The sequence below is a fragment of the Pleurodeles waltl genome, chromosome 4_1 (assembly GCF_031143425.1).
Source record: "Pleurodeles waltl isolate 20211129_DDA chromosome 4_1, aPleWal1.hap1.20221129, whole genome shotgun sequence".
NCBI classification, from domain to species: Eukaryota; Metazoa; Chordata; class Amphibia; order Caudata; family Salamandridae; genus Pleurodeles; species Pleurodeles waltl.
The window spans coordinates 105,813,516-105,826,740 of NC_090442.1; positions in this window are offsets into that span (position 1 = coordinate 105,813,516).

Here is a 13,225-nt window from a genome sequence, read left to right on the forward strand (position 1 = left end):
CTGTGCCTTCGCTGTGTGTGTGCTTGTGGACTGATGTGTGCTGACTATGTTTGTCTGTGCAAGTCTTGACTGTTGTTTTGGGTGAATGCTTGTCCGAATGTGTACATGGGATGGGTTGGGGAGAGGAGACTGGGACTGGGAAGTTGGATGGGGGACAGAAGAAACAGGGACACTGGCTGCCGCCAGAGAGGAGGCCAGAGCCTAAAATAATCTCTGTAGGGCCACCAAGCCACCATGAATGCCCTCCAGGAAGGCATTGTATTGCTGCACCTGGGATGGCAGCCCCTGGATGACTGCCCTACAAAGCTGGATATCAGGAGGTCAATAGCCTCCTCACTGAGGACAGCAGGGCTGACTGGGGCAGGGCCTGAGGTACCTGGGGCACAGGAGATGCCCACCCTCCTGGGTGAGCTAGCACGGGCAACTGGGTGGGGGGATAGTGGGAGGGCGGTGCTAGTATGGGGGTGGCAGAAGATGATGTAGATGGGGTGGCCCCAGAGGGGTCCGCCACCATCAGGGAGCTTCCATTGGAGGAATCAGAGTCAGTAGTTTCAGCTCCATTCTCACCCATGGTGCTCCCCTCTCCCTCTGTCCCACTGATCCCCTCGGAGTAGGTGGACCCTGCCTCCTGGGTCCCGTGGGCTGCAGCTCCCTCACTCACCGGTGCCCCTACTCCTTCACCAGATGATGCTAATGCACACATGAACAGGAGGAAAAAAGGAGAGGGGGAGAAATGAAGGGCCCACAGTGTCAATCACAGCAAAAACATCACAGATGGCATACACATCACAATCATTCCCTGTGACAAAGATTGGGCAATATGGACCACAGTGATGCACCATTGTCTAGGCACTATAGCAGGTAGGAACCCATACACTACCATCTGCATACCTCCTGGGATCAGCTAAGCCCTGCCAGCCATGGCAAGGCAGCTACCTAGAAATGCCAAGAATGCATACTCCCTACATAGCTAAGCAGGACCACGCTAGCACACACATACACCTCCATGCAGCTGTGTTGCATTAAACGCGTCCATGTTGTACTCACCTGTTGGCCTGGAGGCCCATACAACTGCCCATCCAGGGATAGGACCCCATCCACGAGCTTCCCCAACTCCTCCAACGTGAAGGCTGGGACCCTTTCCCCTGTAGCACGGGCCATGGACAGCTTCCAGACACAGGTCACAGCAGCATACGTAGTGGAGATGTCATCCAGTGGATAGTCAGGAATCAAGTGAACTTGTAGAAGGGAAATGGCGGTCACGTCCGCGGTGTTGAACACCGTCACCGCTGGCGTTGATCATCATTGGTTCCTGTACACCATAGTGACCCATGTTAGCCAATGGGAAATTGCACAGCGGTGCACACCACCTTCCACCATGACGAGGAACGCCGGCAGAGTGAGGTCACTTCCACCTGTCCCTGCATACAGGACAGGTGGTTGCCATTTACTACTGCTAGTGCACATGTTTGGGTTCTGTCTGTGCGTCATTGGTGTCAACTGTACACACCTAGACAATTCTAGTGTCCAAATCACATACATCCACTGTGCACTCTGACGTTTTGTGCCCATGCATGCTTTTGTCACACCCATATAGCTTTTGGCCCACTCAGGCACCAACCACTGCGGAGGAATAAGAGGAGGAGGAGGAGGCATGCACCCGTGTACAGACCCCTTATGGACTTGGCTACATTGAAGGACCACCACATCATACTCACCTATAGTCCACAATCACAGGGTTGTGTGCACAATTGGTGCCTGATCTGAAACCTGCAATCCGTAGCACCACAGCAATAGTGCTCCATTTCCTAGAAGCTGGTTCATTCCAGGGCACTGTGGGCTTGGCTGCAGGAATGTCACAGCTAATGTTCTCGATTGTACTCGGAAGGGTTTTGGCTGCCTTTCTCAAACACTTGTGCAGCTACATCGCAGTCCCCCCAGGTTGATGATTTGCCCACTGTGAAGGCTGGATTCTACGCAATGGGATGCATACCACATGTGATCTGGGCCATTGACGAGACCCATATTGCCTTAGTCCCTCCCAGGGCAAATGAACAGGTGCACAGGAATAGGAAGAGTTTCCACTCTCTCAATGTTCAGATGGTGTGCCTTGCTGACCAGTACATCTCCCACGTCACTGCCGAGTATCCTGGATCTGTGCATGATGCTTATGTCGTGAGGAAGAACAGCGTCCCACAGGTGATGCCGCTACAGAGGCGCAGAGGGTGGCTCATAGGTGAGCTTCAGTCCCCACCCAATGTATGTCAGTGTGTGCCTACTGGAGTTATACCCCATGCCATTGTGCATGGTTAATGTGTGTCCCTCACTTCTTCCAGGTGACTCGGGCTACCCAAACCTGTTCTGGTAGTTGACCCCTGTCAGGAATCCGAGAACAGGAGCAGAAAATTGGTACAATGATGCTCATGGGCGCACCAGGAGGATTGTGTAATGAACCTTTGGTCTCCTGAAAGCCAGGTTCAGGTGCCTCCATCTGACAGTTGGATACCTATGCTACTTCCCTGAGAAGGTCTGCCAGATTGTGGTGGTGTGCTGCATGCTGCACAATTTGGCCCTCAGGCGCCATGTGCCCTATCTGCAGGAGGAGGAGGGTGACAATACACCTGTGGCAGCAGTGGACACTGAGGACAGTGAGGAGGAGGAAGAGGGGGAGGATGTGGACATCAGGACACAGATCATGCAGCGGTGCTTCCAATGACACTCAGGTAAGACTGTTGATCCATACATGTCTACATTTAATTCATGTGCTGTTTGGGTGTAGTTTTATGTCAGTCACTACCTCTGCATCCCGATTGACTGTCACCTATGCCTTCCCTTATTGCAGATGTTGGTGTGGTTACAATAGTGTACTGATGTCATGACTAGACTGCTGAGATACATTTGTTGGATGGCTTCACACATTACAGGACATTTGCACAGGATAATACAGTTCAACACAGTTCAATACATTCCACATTCTCTTCTGATAAAGCACTATTACTCAAGTTGTGTTCAAGGGTGTTTATTTGAAGAAACAAATAACAATGGGAAGTGCAATAGAGTGGGGTGATGGCTGAGGAAAAGTTCAGAGTAGTGGCCCAGTCTGTTTGTGGCACAGGTCCAGTGTCCATGGGACCATAGAGGAACAATGGTAGTCCAAAGTGAACAGGGTGACTCAGTGGGACACAAAGGGGACATTCGGGAGGGGCTCATTTCCTCGTGGTGGTCTTGGTCTTGGCAACAGTCTTTGGTGTCTGTCTGGGTCGCAGGGAATGCTTGCAGGGTAGTTCACCTTCTGCAGGGGGAGGGGTGCTGGTGGCCTGATGGTCCTGTGGCTGATCTTCCTGTCCACCAGCTGCAGCTTATGTTGATGGCTGTTGGGTGGACTGGCTAGTGGAAGTGGTCTGTTCTCCCGCATGGTGTTAGCCATGTCACCCAGCACCCCTACAAGGGAGGCCATGTTGGCATTTAGGGCCTGCGACTGCTGCATGACCTCCTGGCGGTGTACCACCTGCAGCCACTGGTTCTCCTGCATGATGGTGATCACATGGCCCATCCTGTCCTGGGATTGTTGGTGTGCTCCCAGGACATGTGTGAGTGCCTCCCGGGCAGTCGGTTCACTGGGGCTGTCCTCTCCCTGGTGCACAGATGCCCTCTGAGTGTCCCTGGCCCCCTGTTCTGGTGTCCCCTGAACAGTATGCCCACTCCCACTGACACCAGGACCTTCATCGGCTTGCCTGTGTTATGTAGACTCGGATCCCTATACAGGTGGGCACACCAGTGATTGACGTGTCCTGGGAACAGAGGTTTGGGGTGTTGGCTGGCAGCTGTGGTGTTGGAGTCTGAGGGAGGTCCTGTGGTGGACTGGGTGTGGGATGTGGTGTCAGACTGACCAGTGGTCCCAGATGGATCAGGAAGTTCCTCCACATCCAGACCTCCAGAGTTCCTGTCATCACTGAGGGCATCTTCTGGTGGGAGACTGGGTTGCCGTGGCACCTCCTTGACGCTGACATTGGCTGGGGCACCTGTGGGGATGACAGTGATGTGTTAAGGTTATTTTCTGTGACATATTCTGCATTTACAACTTTCCCAATGATATTGGTGTTGTCCTCCCACCTTTGGTGGTGTGGTGATGTATTGTGGGATTGGTAGTTCCCCATGCTGCCCATACATTGTTAGTGGGTGTGCATGCAAAGCTAGGAGGGATGTGCTTGCAGTGGGTATGGCATGCAGGGCAAAACATTTGGGTATGGTTATTGGGGTGGTGTACCGTGTGAGATGGAGTGGGGTGAAGGGAGCCAGGGTGAGGGGGTGAGTTGGCATACAGGAATGGGGTGGTGGTCGGTTGTTATTGTTGACTCACCAGTGTCCAGTCCTCCGGCTACTCCAGTGAGTCCCTCAGGATGCAGGATTGACAAAACCTGCGTCTCCCATGCTGGGGAGAAGGTAGGGGTCCACCGTAAGTCCTCATGATTGCGAGTTGGTGCCTTGATGCAATGGAACACACCTTCCCTCGTAGGTCATTCCACCTCTTCTGAATGTCATCCCTTGTGTGTAGATGTTATCTCACGATGTTCACCCTGTCCATGATCCTCTGCCATAGTTCTATTTTCCTGTCAATGTAAATCTGCTGGACCTGTGCTCCACGCAGCTGTGGCTCTACCCTGACTATTTCCTCAACTATGACCTGCAAATACTCATTGGTAAAACGGGGGTGCCTTTGTGGTGACATGGGTGTTGTGTGTTATGTATATTGTGCAGAGGGTATTGAGTTATGTGGTGGGGTATGTGGTGCGTGATGGATGAATAGGTAGTTGTGGTGTGTGTGTGCAGTTGTCTCTGTGATTTGCGTGACTAGCTGTTGCAGTTTTTTCGTGTTTGCAAAGGATTGTGGGTGGTGTGGGTATGTTTTTTATAGTGCTGTTGGTGGGTGTGTTGGGTGTGTGTATCTATGTCAGGTGTGGATTTTTGATTTGGCCAACAATGTCTTATTTTGTTTTTGGGTGGCCATTTCAGCCGCGGTGGTGTGCTCCGCCACTGGTTTTTAGCCATTGAATGTCCACTGTGGTGATTGGTGGGTCATTATGTGGAGGACGTTGTTTTGTTGGTGTAATGGTATAGGTGGGAATTCCAACAGTTCATCACGTTCGTTGGGTCTGGCGGATTTGTGGTTGTGACTGATTTCTGTTGACTTTGTGTGTGTGTCATAATCTGGCAAACGGATGTCCGCCTCCACGGTGGTATGTTGGCAGTAGTCACTGCGGCGGTATCCGGTATTTACCACCAATGGCATAATGAGGACCATAGTAATTTGAAAGTAGTGCAGAAATTGTAATTATAACTTTATAATTTTTAACCTTTGTGTAGTTTACAATTTCTATAGAAAGAATAAATAACGTTTTCTTAACTATAACTTATCCTTAAATTTGGGTTTTACATCGAATTTCAATGGTTTTTATTTTGAATTTCAATGTATTTCAGAGCAAAGCTCTGGTGAGCCCAACTCTTCATTCTTCAGTGAATTTAAATCGTAGAGTCAAAAGTCTTCAATTGGAGTCTTGTTCAGAGCAGTGTCGTAGAGTGCAGTGGATGAGAGTGTTGTGGAGTGTAGTTTAATTGTGTGGAGTACTGTAGGGTGGAGTATAATGGAGTGGCATAGCATACTTGGGAGTAAAGTGCTATACAGTGGAGAGGTGTGGTGTTTTATGCAGTAGAGTGGAGTATTGTAGAGTGGAGTGGCATGTTGTACATTGGAGCGACATGTCATACAGCAGACTTGAGTGTCATGCAGTTAAGTGCAAAGTGATGTAGTGGAGTGTTGTGGAGTGGATTAGATTGTCATCGGGGAGAGTTTTGTAGAATGGCATAGAGTGGACTAAGTTGTTGTAGAGTGAAGTGGCATAAATTGGAGCACAGTGGAGTACAGTGTCAGTGTGCAGTGGTGTACAGTACAGTACATTGTGCAGTAGAGTGGCATACAGTCTCGTACAGTATAGTATCATAGACTGGAAATGTCGTATAGTGGCATCTTACACAGTGGAGTGTCATAAAGTGGCATAGAGTGGAGGGTTATGCAGTGGAGTGGAGTGACATACAGTGAAATGGTTGTCATAGAAAATAGTTGAGTGTCATAGAGTGGGGTGTCCTAGAGTGGAGTACAGTGACGTAGATTGGAGAGACATTCAGTGGAGTAGTCTTCTAGAGGGGAGCGTGGCAGAGTGAAGTGCCATGTCATAGAGTATAGTGGAGTATCATAGAGTTAAGTGGACTGTGGTGCAGTGGAGTGTTGTGTAGTGTAGTGTCGTACAGTGGTAGGCTGTTTAGAGAAGTGTCATGAGTAGAGTGTTATCAAGTGGAGTGTTGTAGAGTAGTGTTGTAGACTGGCATACTGTAGAATAGTGTGTTTTAGAATGGAGGAACATAGAGTGTAGTAGGGTCTTCTGGAATGGAGTGGTGTACAGTAAAGTGGTGTGTCATAGAGAAAAGTGGAGTGTAATAGAGTAGACTTGATGGTAGTAGAGTGGAGTGTCATTCAGAGTAGTGTTATACAATGTCTGTTGTTCAGAGGAGTGTTGCTGAGTCAAGTTTTGTCATAGAGTGGCATACAGTGGGGTAGAGTGTTATAAAGTGGAGTGGCATAGAGTGGGATAGGGTGGAGTATAGTGTTGTAGAGTGGAGTCTCTCCCAGTGGACTGAGTACAGTGAAGGAGAATGTCATGCTGTGTCATATAATGGAGTTTGTGTGTCATATAGAGAAGTGGAGTGGTGTGTTGTAGAGTGTCAGTGTAATATAGTAATGTGGAGAGGATAAGCATGGAGTTATGTAGTGTGTTTTACAGTGGAGTGTAGGGGCATAAAGTGGAGTACAGTGTTGTAGAGTGGCATAGAGTGTAGGAGAGTGTTGTAGGTTTGATTCACATACAGTAGAGTAGAGTGTTATACAAAGAAGCAGCATTGCATGGTGTATCGTATAGTGGCGTAGAGCTGACTATAGTGTTGTAGAGTGGAGAATCCTTCAAAACCAATTTTAAAAACAGAGTGTTCTGATTGGTCCGGGTCTCCCCCCCTTCGGTCAATTTGCTCCCATGGAAGGCACACTCCTGTGGCATGAGCACTCTGATTGGCTGCCAGCAATGTGAAGGAAAACGTTGATGGCAAACATTACAGGACTCAGGGACTTAGTAGCTTGTCCTGCAATTAAGAAAAGAGAAGGGACAGGGTAGGAATAAAGGCCCTGTAGACCTTTTTGGGGGGGGTTTTAGAAGGACCCCGCCGACCCGAAAACCCAGCCGTTTTTCCCATGATGCAGCTGGACTTCAGCAGGATCACGGCAAAAAAAAAAAAAAAAATGACCGCCCGCCATATTGTTTTTCATTATGTGCGGCCTCCCTCCCCAAGCCCATTTTGGGCTCTGTGGTTAACATTTTAAAAAGGTAGGGGGTGCACGGGCCCCCTTCATGACCCAGGTAAGTTTCCAGGGAACTCATCTACCAGGGACCAGCCAGGGACCGGCTCCTGTAACTACATCCCAGGGAGCCCATTGCTAGGAAAAAGTTTCCCTGCCACAGGAGCCTGGCAGAGACATTTCTGCTCCCACCATGTGGGTGCTGCATTAATGCTCCCACCGGGTGGAAACAGACATTTGTTTCCCTGTCTGCGCTCTTGCAGGCAGAGATACTCTGATTGCTTCCGCACAGCAAGATTAAAAACAAACAGCTGCTCCCACAGAGTGGAAGCAATGCTGGCTCATTTCTGGGGCTACGGGGCCCTGGAGCAGCACTCCCATCCCCCAACATTATCTTTTGTGGGTGCCCAGATTGGTCACCAGGGCAAACTTACAAAAGAAAAGACCTGGGAGATGGGGTCATGAGGTCCACTTGAGGCTCAGAGAGGTGGTGCACATGGCCCGCCTCTTTTAAAAAAATGAAAACCCTGGGTTGGGGTCGCCAGATCAGTAGTGGCTCAGGGAGGGAGACTGCACATCTCTTCCCCTTAATTAAATAGTTAGGTTAAAATTTCAATGGCAGCATAAAATTAAAAGAAAACTAAAACAGTGAACTTCACCAGTTATAGTTATCTCCAGTAACTATAGCTTGTGCCCTAAGGTAACTATAACTTGTGCTCTTGCCATGCACTGCTGTTTATACCACATATTACATCCCTCATGACATGTTCAATGAGACCACTGATAAAATCACTGCAACATTATTTATAAGACTGTGTGTGGTGGGGGTCTAATTTATAGTTATAGTGAGTGCCTACAGCACTCTTGTGACACCCACTTATGTAGCCTTTCTCAGGACAACCATTGCAGTCATTTGGTGACTGTAGCCTGTTCCTGGGTCACATGACTGAGTGTAGTTGGCAGTTGGTCTTTGAATATTCGTCCCAGTCACACAATGGAGTGCCCAGATGTGCCAGGCTGGGCCATCATAGAAAGGATGGGAGGGCCAAGCTGTGCACAGTGCCACTTGCAGTTCAAAAGACTGTGCGCTGCTCTCACACAAAGAAGCTCACACTGGCATTTTGTGCCTGCAGACAGACAAGGACCAGGGCAGAGAGGCAGTACATTCCATTAACTTTTAAGAGGGAAAAGCCTCCAGAAGTTTCTCCCACTTCAAAGGAGGCAGCCGGTATGAAATAAGACCCTCAGACCCACTCTTCACTGCACTTTCTAAACCTGTGGAAGTACCCTTAAAGGACTGCCTCCTGCTGTGGCCTGCTCTGCTGCACTTCAGAAGACTACATTGCTCACCAAGAAGGATTGCTTTGCTCCCTGAAGCCTGCTCTGCTGCTTGAGCCCTGCTCTTCTACTTGACACCAGGAATTCCAGATTGACTCTAAGGGCTGGTTGGCCTGCCACCTGATCACAGCCTCAAAGAACAAAACCAAGCTCAAACCATCTTGAACCCACACCTGGACCCTGCCTGAGTGAATCCTGACCTTCAAGTGGTGCCCCAACAGTCCTGGACCCTTGGAAGTGGTGATAAAATTACGCAGATAGCCTAAATCCAAAACTTGGAAATTAAAAGGATTTTGTCCAAAAAGTGCTCTAAGAACCCAGAGGAGACCCAGGATCAACCTGCTTGTTGATCTGCCTAACTTGCATTGACAGCCTGGCCTTGAGGCAGCTCCCTTTTCATTCCTCCCCGCAGCAGCAAATCCTGTTCAGTGGCTATTCGCAAAGTGTTGTCCAAACTCGTGGACCCCTTCTCGGCTACACCTTGCAGCATTGCCCTGTTGGAATGTTTTGACTTCCAAAAAAGAGACTAAGGGCCTGATTACGACCTTGTAGGATGGGACCCTCCGTCAAAAACATGATGGATATCCCATTCACCATATTAGAAGTTTCATTATATCCCATGGAACTTGTAAAACGGCGGGATCTCTGTCACGTTTGGGACTAAGGGCCTCATTCCGACCCGGACGGGCGGCGGACGCCGCCCGCCGGGCGGAAACCGCCCAAACACCGCCCCGCGGTCAGAAGACCGCGGGGGGCATTTCAACTTTCCCGCTGGGCCGGCGGGCGATTTGCAAAAGATCGCCCGCCGGCCCAGCGGGAAAGCGCCTTCCACGAGGATGCTGGCTCCGAATGGAGCCGGCGGAGTGGAAGGTGTGCGACGGGTGCTGTGGCACCCGTCGCGCTTTTCAGTGTCTGCTAAGCAGACACTGAAAAGCAATGTGGGGCCCTGTTAGGGGGCCCCTGCAGTGCCCATGCCATTGGCATGGGCACTGCAGGGGCCCCCAGGGGCCCCACGACACCCGTTCCCGCCAGCCAGGTTCTGGCGGTGTAAACCGCCAGAACCAGGCTGGCGGGAAGGGGGTCGGAATCCCCATGGCGGCGCAGCATGCTGCGCCGCCATGGAGGATTCCCATGGGCAGCGGGAAACCGGCGGGAGACCGCTGGTTTCCCGTTTCTGACCGCGGCGTTACCGCCGCGGTCAGAATGCCCATGAATGCACCGCCAGCCTGTTGGCGGTGCATTCGCTGCCCTCGGCCCTGGCGGATTCAATCCGCCAGGGTCAGAATGAGGGCCTAAGTATCCCTTCCGCCAAGGTTGTAATCAAGCCCTAAACTGAAAGTAGAAATCTTCTATGTGACTTCATCCAGCTGCTGATGGAAAATGGTACACATTTTAATAAATAAAAATACACCAAAATGAATTAAATCAGTTGAACCAGATTTCAGATTTTTTAGTGAAAATAGTGCCTAAAAGATCAAAGCAACAACCATGGGGGGTATCTCATCGCATAAGACCAGGGAATCGTCAAAAGTTAAGACTGACAGTCATGGAGTACAGTTCAGCTACATGAAGAGTACTGGTCCCCTTCTCGGATTATCTTCAGATCGTTTGAAGAAAAGTTCCTGAGAAGGTAAAGTTCAGCAAGGCATGTCAACTGGCGGCGTCCGAAGAAGAGGCGTTGTCATTGGGGAGCCACTAGATGGAGATGCAGTAAAGATGTCTACCTTCAGACTTTGTCATTTTTTCTGAAGTTGAAAATCTGCAGTGAGATGAAGCTGCAGGCTGTAGATGACGACTGCTTCATGGCTATGGATACTTTTACTAAGAGGTCCTGCTGAAAAGGAGAACAATATAGCAGGAGCTACCTCCAGGACAAGCCACCTGGCGTTTCATCTCGGGCAGACCATTGGGAACATTTTTCTAGGTCCCAGCTTTCAGGGTTAGTGAGAGGCAGAAACTTCATCCCCATTTCCAAGGATCCAGTACTGTAATGGCACCGCTTGTGAGATCAGGCTTCACTCCAAAAAAGGTCTGGTGCAGGGTTCAAAGTTTCTGAAGCTTGTTATGCCATTGTAGCTCACACAGTATGAGAGAAAACTAGCCCTTGGAGTCACTCTGCCAGTCGTGGGATCAAGCAGCAATGTAAGCCTCAAGCAGCAGGGCAGTCCTCTGTAGTGCAAGGCAAGCCTCAAGCAGCAGGACAGTTGTCTGGTAACAGCAGGGCAGTCCTCTGATGGTCTAAGGCAGTCTTTCTGATATCCTCCATGGGTCTAGGAGTATATTGAAAAAGTATTCTGATGGTCCAATATTTATATATTCTGTCAGCATGGGAAGTCAATCTATTGTCTCATTGTCTGGGAGGAATAAACAAAGCCTAATAGCAGGGTCATGTGACCCAGGAGACTGCCACAAAGCACACAAGGGTTAGGAGAAAAAAGTGCAAACTTTCTAAAAGTGACGTTTTCAGAATTGTGACAAAAATCCAACTGTAATAATGTAACCCAACGTTATCCTATGGGGACTGTAGGCCTTACAGTAGTTTAAAGGGTTGCTACAGTCCTGAGACATATTTTAAAGGGCTTCCTCAGTGGGTGGCAAAATGAGTGCTGAGGCCCACTAGTAGTATTTAATTTACAGGCCCTTGGTACATGGAGTACTATTTTACTAGGGACCTACAAGTAAATTAAATATGACCGTTGGGTGTAAGCCATTTTTACCATGTTTCAAGGAGAGAGCACAAGCACTTTAGCAATGGTTAGCAGTGATACAGCTCAGAGTCCTAATGCCAACATAAGCAAAATTAAGAAAATAGGAGGGATGAAAGCAAAACATTTTGGGAAGACCACACCAAGGATGTCAGGACTAATAATTGTAGTGGATGTGTGCTCACCACAATGTATAAGACTACCAACTTGTCAAAGTAAAACAGAGTTTCACTCATTTCAACCTGGGTTCAACTTCATGATTTCTATGGCACAGTGACACAGTGTAACAAGCTTAACAAGTCAAAAACTCAACACAATTAAAACCCCACAATCAATTAATAGAAACAGAGAAAACATAAGTAAGTAATACCAAAACTACAAAAATCTAATAAGGTTAATGTTGTACCTGGCTTTTTGACAGGGTCATCCCCAAACTTTTTGCCTCCTTCCTCCTATTTGTTCTGACCTGTTATTGTTGGCTTTTGACCTCTGGGCATTTTACCACTGCTAACCAGTGCTAAAGTGCATATGCTCTCTGTGTAAATTGTACTATTGATTGGTTTATCCATGATTGGCTATTTAATTTACTTGTAAGTCCCTAGTAGAGTGCACTACATGTGCCTAAGGCATGTAGATTAAATGCTACTAGTGGGCCTGCAGCACTGGTTGTGCCACTCACTTTAGTAGCCCCTTAACCTTGTCTCAGGCCTGCCATTGCCAGGTCTGTGTGTGCAGTTTCACTGCCACTTCGACTTGGCATTTAAAAGTACTTGCCAAGCCTAAAACTCCCCTTTTTCTACATATAAGTCACCTCTAATGTGTGCCCTAGGTAACCCCTAGAGCAGGGTGCTGTGTGGGTAAAAGGCAGGACATGTACCTGTGTAGTTATATGTCCTGGTAGTGTAAAACTCCTAAATTCGTTTTACACTACTGTGAGACCTGCTCCCTTCATAGGCTAACATTGGGGCTGCCCTCATACATTGTTGAAGTGGCAGCTGCTGATCTGAAAGGAGCAGGAAGGTCATATTTAGTATGGCCAGAAGGGTAATACAAAATCCTGCTGACTGGTGAAGTCGGATTTAATATTACTATTCTAGAAATGCCACTTTTAGAAAGTGAGCATTTCTTTGCACTTAAATCTTTCTGTGCCCTTCAATCCACGTCTGGCTAGGTTTAGTTGACAGCTCCTTGTGCATTCACTCAGACACACCCCAAACACAGGGTACTCAGCCTCACTTGCATACATCTGCATTTTGAATGGGTCTTCCTGGGCTGGGAGGGTGGAGGGCCTGCCCTCACACAAAGGACTGCCACACCCCCTACTGGGACTCTGGCAGACAGGATTGAACTGAAAGGGGGCTTGGTGCATTTATTAGACACTCTTTGAAGTCACCCCCACTTCAAAGGCACAACTTAGTATAAAACAGGGCCTCTCCCCTACCTCATCAGACACTTGCTGGAGAAGAAACCTGAACCAGAAACTACATCCTGCCAAGAAGAACTGCCTGGCTGCTCAAAGGACTCACCTGTCTGCTTTTCTACAAAGGACTGCTGCCTGGCTGTTGGCCTGCTGCCTTGCTGAACTCTTGTCTGGCTGTGAAAGTGCTCTCCAAGGGCTTGGATAGAGCTTGCCTCCTGTTCCTTGAAGTCTCAGGACCAAAAAGACTTCTCTTTTTCACTTGGACGCTCCGTGCGGCGAAATTTTCGACGCACAGCTTGTTCCGCGGCAAGAAAAACGCCGCACACCAACGCTGATCGACGCGACGCCTTCGGGACGATC